Raw genomic sequence first — 6534 nt, 5'->3', positions numbered from 1 at the left:
TCCACCAGGGCTGGAGGAGTTCTACGACGCTGAGGCTGATTCTTCGTCGATGCTTGCTGCCGAATTTTCACGAACTCAGCTCTCTTGGGGCACTTTCGGTCGGTTGACGAGTGCTCACCGTTGCAGTTGAGGCACTTCACCAGCGAATCTTGGATGCACTGGGATGTGATGTGCGCATCGGTACCACATTTGGCGCAACGACGCTTCAGGTGGCAGTTCTTACCTCCGTGCCCGAAACCCAGGCAGTTGAAGCATTGTGTGACGTCACGATGCACTGGTCGGTATCGCTCCCACGACACGATAATGTTGAAAACCGCTCGAATTGCCTTCAGCTCAGGAAGCGTCGTCGATCCCTTAGCCAAATGCAGCAGGTAGAGCTGGTCACGGTACTTGATGTCTTTGTTGCGTCGGCTCATTTTGTGCACGGCCAACACATCCAGTTTCAAAACTTTTAGCTCGGCAGCTAATTCCTCCACTGGCATGTCGTACAGACCTCTGACGACGATTTTGTACGGCTTATCCATGACGACATCATGGGTAAAGTACTCCGCCTCGTTTTCGGTCAAGTAATCCTTGACCAGTTGATAGTGCTGCCTGGATTGCACCAGCACCTTAAATCCATCCTGACACAGACGAATGTTGCCTTGGACTTTCCCAGACTTGATGAGTTCAACCAGCCCCGCTCGAAAGTCGATCGTCGCTGCTGATTGCCGCACATAAAAAGGAGGCAGTTTCTCCTTTCGCTGTTTCACTTCATTCTCCTTTGCTTCCGCTACCTGGTCCTCGTCAGGCAGTCCAGCAAACTTGTTGTTCTTCAATAGCTGCTCCTCGTGCGACGAAGAGTTCTCCTCCTCCTCATCCATCGGTACAGTACCGTCGCTCTTTTTCGTCTTTTTGCTGTTCGATGTCACTTCCAAAAGCACCTTCCTTTTGGAAATCCCGGTTTTTGGCCATCAGTTGAGGCCTCAACCTTCCTTTTGGAAATTCCCACTTTTTTGCCTGCTTGAGCTGCAGGTAGGGCAATATTGCCGGCGTTTTGCGCCGGGACGCGACGAGTCATGTTGATTCAGACAACCTTCACCAACGAATGCTCGGATAACAATGATGATAAAGTCAACTTCGTTTTTTCGGCTGAACCGATTTTGACCAAACCAGTTGCATTCGACTTGGTTTAGGGTCCCATACATCGCTATTGAATTGTTTGAAGTTTCGATAACTAGTTCAAAAGTTATGTATAAAAATGTGTTTTCACATATATCCGGATCTCATTTATATGCATGTAAACGATGTCCGGATCCATCATCCATCGACTTTGAGTCCACAACATTGACGATCTGGCAACCCTGTCTCGAGTTATGACCACTTAAGTGATATTTATGAACTTTTTGAAGCCGGATCTCACTTAAATGTATGTAAACGATGTTCCATCATCCGACCCATCGTTGGATAGGTAATCAAGAGACCTTTTCAATGAGTCCACAACATTGAAGATCTTGCAACCCTGTCTCGAGTTATGACCACTTAAGTGATATTTATGTACTTTTATGAAGCCGGATCTCACTTAAATGTATGTAAACGATGAGACCCATCGATAGGTAATGAGTCCACAACATTGACGATCTGGCAACCCTGTCTCGAGTTATGACTATCCGGATCTCATTTAAATGTATGTAAACGATGTATCCATCATCCAACCCATCGTTGGATAGTAAAGAGACGATCCACAATATTAAAATCTGTGTCTCGAGTTATCTTAAGTGATATTTATGTACTTTTATGAAGCATCTCACTCGTTGGATAGGTAATCGAGAGACCTTTCCAATGAGTCCACAACATTGACGATCTGGCAACCCTGTCTCGTGTTATGACTACTTAAGTGATATTTATGTACTTTTTTGAAGCCGGATCTCATTTAAATGTATGTAAACGATGTCCGGATCCATCATCCAACCCATCGTTGGATAGGTAATCGAGAGACCTTTCCAACGAGTCCACAACATTAAAAATCTGGCAACCCTGTCTCGAGTTATGACTACTTAAGTGATATTTATGTACTTTTTTGAAGCCGGATCTCACTTAAATGTATGTAAACGATGTCCGGATCCATCATCCGACCCATCGTTGGTTAGATAATCAAGAGACCTTTCCAACAAGACCACAACATAGAAGATCTGGCAACCCTGTCTCGAGTTATGACCACTTAAGTTATATCTGTGTACTTATTTTTCTGGATCTAAAAAAATAGCTGAAATATGTGTCTAAATCACTCATATTACCCATTGTTGGTAAAAAGTGAGGAAGGCATCAACCACATAGGTGGATTAAGGTAGTTTTTTTTAAATATATTACCAATGTGTCCACACATGTGATACACAATATCCAATAATTACTTTATTTTTGTCCCTAAGGTTAAATTTTTAAGTAAAGTTTCCCAAATATAGAAACAAAAAGAGCATGGGCATGAGAAACCAACCAGGGTTGCCCCTCTGTTGCTGAACAGGACCGTAACATCCTATCAGCCCTACCGAATATAGGCTTCGATAATCTAGCATTGTCTCCTTTACAGTAGCGTGACCAGGCTCTGACAGATGGAGGGTCACACGCATGGGAAATTTTTCAATTACTGTGTTTGTGAATGACCCCTCGGACTAATCTAGAACAAAGCACGGACCACCAGCCCCCAGAATCACCTATCGACAGAAATGAATATGTTTCGTTCCAGAGATATCGAATTTTAAAGTTTTGTGTTTTCGAGATTACCTGCATCAGCTTCATTCGCCGCATCTGCTAGAAGCACACAGGCGGGCTGATCAATAACTGCTACCTGGCCATTTATTGAAATAATATTTCATCATAAATAATCTTCCTCAAATTGAGCAAAAATTAACTGTATAATACTGTAGGAAACTGAAGTTTAATCGCAAATGTTTATCTGCTCAAAAAAATTAATGAAGTGGAGCAAAATAGTGCCATTCAGCAAAAACCCCAAAACCTGCTTTATTATTATTATTATTATAGTTTATTATTGACACTTTACCATAATTCTGATTTATGGTTTAGATTGATCATATTAAATCAATTTTTATATAGTGAGCCAGCTCCATTTCATTAAAATATGATTTTGGTCAAGGTACATTTAATTAAAAATCCTTATACGTGAGGACAGCAGCCGTATTGTGTTCCAAGAATCCAAGAATGATAGATGAAAAAAAACACTGTTGTTCGGACGGTGTCGAAATCATCGCAACTAAATTTGGAGAATTAGCCGCTTTGCAGCAGATCAAACTTTGTGATTTTCTTACATTTTTCAGTTTTATACATTCCAGAAATCCTTTTCCTACTCTTTGTGATCGTCCTTCACTAGAGTGTCGTGACTTGAGCGGTATTCACTCCAAATTTTCGGAAAATCTTCCGTTTCGGATAAGAAACACAAACGCGTCTTTTCTGGCCAAAGCAAAACACACGACTGATTTATTTCTTGTTTGCTCACACATACATCTTCAACTTCTCTCTCGGCTGACCTGATCTCTCTTATTTCGCTAACTCTCTCTCTCTCTCACTCTTCTCTACCACACTCATTCACTACATCCTCGTTCTTCCCTACTCTTATTTTTGTCTTTGTGTCTTTTTTCACTGCTGATTTTATTTTGGATTCATATCTTATTAATTAATAATAATCACAAATTCAACTGCAACCTAATGCTCAGCATGGTGTTCGTTGGTATTCTGGAAACACTGCTCATCCCAAGATTCAGTATTGGCAGATCCTTCTCCGGTATCCTTGATCGAGGTTCATGCAAGTCAAAACCCTAACGTCCATATGGTTTCCTGCAAATAAAAAATAAAAACGAAATACTCCAAAGCGCTCGTGTTATAAATTAATTGAATAATACACAAGAAATTATAACCTACAATCTTCCCAGAAAATGGGTTTGAGAAACAAAAATACTTTACCAATTAGTCCATTAATCGATATCCCTATTATTATCCTTTTTTTTTGTTTACATTTTCCTTGAAATCCAATCGTAAGCTCAAATTTTAAGTCTTGTAGGCTACGAGCCTATCGTTTCCTAAATCTTCACCTCAAAAAGATTGAAAGTCTAAGTCTTTCAAAAACAAACGATATTTTTTTTGCATCTTCCCTGAAATCCAATCATGAGCTCAAATTTAAGTCGTGTAGGTTACGGGCCTATCGTTTCTCAAATCATCACCTCAAAAAGATTGAAAGTCTAAAATTCTTCACCAACTTTCAAAAACAAACGATATTTTTTTTGCATCTTCCCTGAAATCCAATCATGAGCTCAAATTTAAGTCGTGTAGGTTACGAGCCTATCGTTTCTCAAATCATCACCTCAAAAAGATTGAATGTCTAAAATTCTTCACCAACTTCCAAAAACAAACGATATTTTTTTTTATTTGCATCTTCCCTGAAATTCAATCATGAGCTCAAATTTAAGTCTTGTAGGTTACGAGCCTATCGTTTCTCAAATCGTCACCTCAAAAGATTGAAAGTCTAAAATTCTTTACCAACTTCAAAAACAAACGATATTTTTGTTTTTTCATCTTCCCTGAAATCCAATCATGAGCTCAAATTTAAGTCGTGTAGGTTACGAGCCTATCGTTTCTCAAATCGTCACCTCAAAAGATTGAAAGTCTAAAATTCTTCACCAACTTCAAAAACAAACGATATTTTTTTTTTGCATCTTCCCTGAAATTCAATCATGAGCTCAAATTTAAGTCGTGTAGGTTACGAGCCTATCGTTTCTCAAATCATCACCTCAAAAAGATTGAAAGTCTAAAATTCTTCACCAACTTTCAAAAACAAACGATATTTTTTTGCATCTTCCCTGAAATTCAATCATGAGCTCAAATTTAAGTCTTGTCGAGCCTATCGTTTCTCAAATCATCACCTCAAAAGATTGAAAGTCTAAAATTCTTTACCAACTTCAAAAACAAACGATATTTTTGTTTTTTCATCTTCCCTGAAATCCAATCATGAGCTCAAATTTAAGTCGTGTAGGTTGCGAGCCTATCGTTTCTCAAATCTTCACCTCAAAAGATTGAAAGTCTAAAATTCTTCACCAACTTCAAAAACAAACGATATTTTTTTTTTTTGCATCTTCCCTGAAATCCAATCATGAGCTCCAATTTAAGTCGTGTAGGTTACGAGCCTATCGTTTCTCAAATCATCACCTCAAAAAGATTGAATGTCTGAAATTCTTCACCAACTTCCAAAAACAAACGATATTTTTTTGCATCTTCCCTGAACTTCAATCATGAGCTCAAATTTAAGTCTTGTAGGTTACGAGCCTATCGTTTCTCAAATCATCACCTCAAAAAGATTGAAAGTCTAAAATTCTTCACCAACTTTCAAAAACAAACGATATTTTTTTTGCATCTTCCCTGAAATCCAATCATGAGCTCCAATTTAAGTCGTGTAGGTTACGAGCCTATCGTTTCTCAAATCATCACCTCAAAAGATTGAAAGTCTAAAATTCTTCACCAACTTTCAAAAACAAACGATATTTTTTTGCATCTTCCCTGAAATCCAATCATGAGCTCCAATTTAAGTCGTGTAGGTTACGAGCCTATCGTTTCTCAAATCATCACCTCAAAAAGATTGAATGTCTGAAATTCTTCACCAACTTCCAAAAACAAACGATATTTTTTTTTTGCATCTTCCCTGAACTTCAATCATGAGCTCAAATTTAAGTCTTGTAGGTTACGAGCCTATCGTTTCTCAAATCATCACCTCAAAAAAATTGAAAGTCTAAAATTCTTTACCAACATCAAAAACAAACGATATTTTTGTTTTTGCATCTTCCCTGAAATCCAATCATGAGCTGTAATTTAAGTCGTGTAGGTTACGAGCATATCGTTTTATAATCATTTCTCCAAAAAGATTAAAAATATCTGAAATCTTTAACCAATTTGTCCAACAATAGGTTTGTTTCTTTATTATTTGTGTTTTACATCTTCCTTGAAATCCAATCATATACTCAAATTTAAGTCGTGTAGGTTACGAGCCTAACGTTTTTTAAAACATCACCTCAAAAAGATTCAATATCTGAAATCCTTAACCAATTTGTCCAACAATCGATAAATCCCAGTTTTGTAGCATCTTCCCTGAATTCGAATTATGAGCTCAAAATTCACCCGTAAATTACGCTCAATTATTGCTGGAACATCAAGCTCAATGTATACATAATTCTTCCTCTATCCTTCTACAGGGTTTAATCTCAAAGTATCCATAATCCACGCTTTACCCTCTGAAGAGACTCAAACAAAAATATGATAATAAACCAGCCGTTTTTTTTTTCGTGACGGCTTTCGCGGCACGCTCACTTCAACTGTTCTGGACTAATATTTGAACATGGCGTATCTCTAAACAAGTTTTTTAAGAAAATGATTTCAGACTGCTTATTTTGTCGTTTTAAACCGAAACAAGGCAAAAACTAGATTTATTTAAACTATACGCCATTTTCAAAAGTTTGGCTAGATAATATCGAAGGCCGCCATCTTAGGCCCACTGGG

Source organism: Culex quinquefasciatus, chromosome 3 (genome assembly GCF_015732765.1).
Source record: "Culex quinquefasciatus strain JHB chromosome 3, VPISU_Cqui_1.0_pri_paternal, whole genome shotgun sequence".
NCBI lineage: Eukaryota > Metazoa > Arthropoda > Insecta > Diptera > Culicidae > Culex > Culex quinquefasciatus.
Note: the sequence above shows the minus strand (reverse complement) of the source record.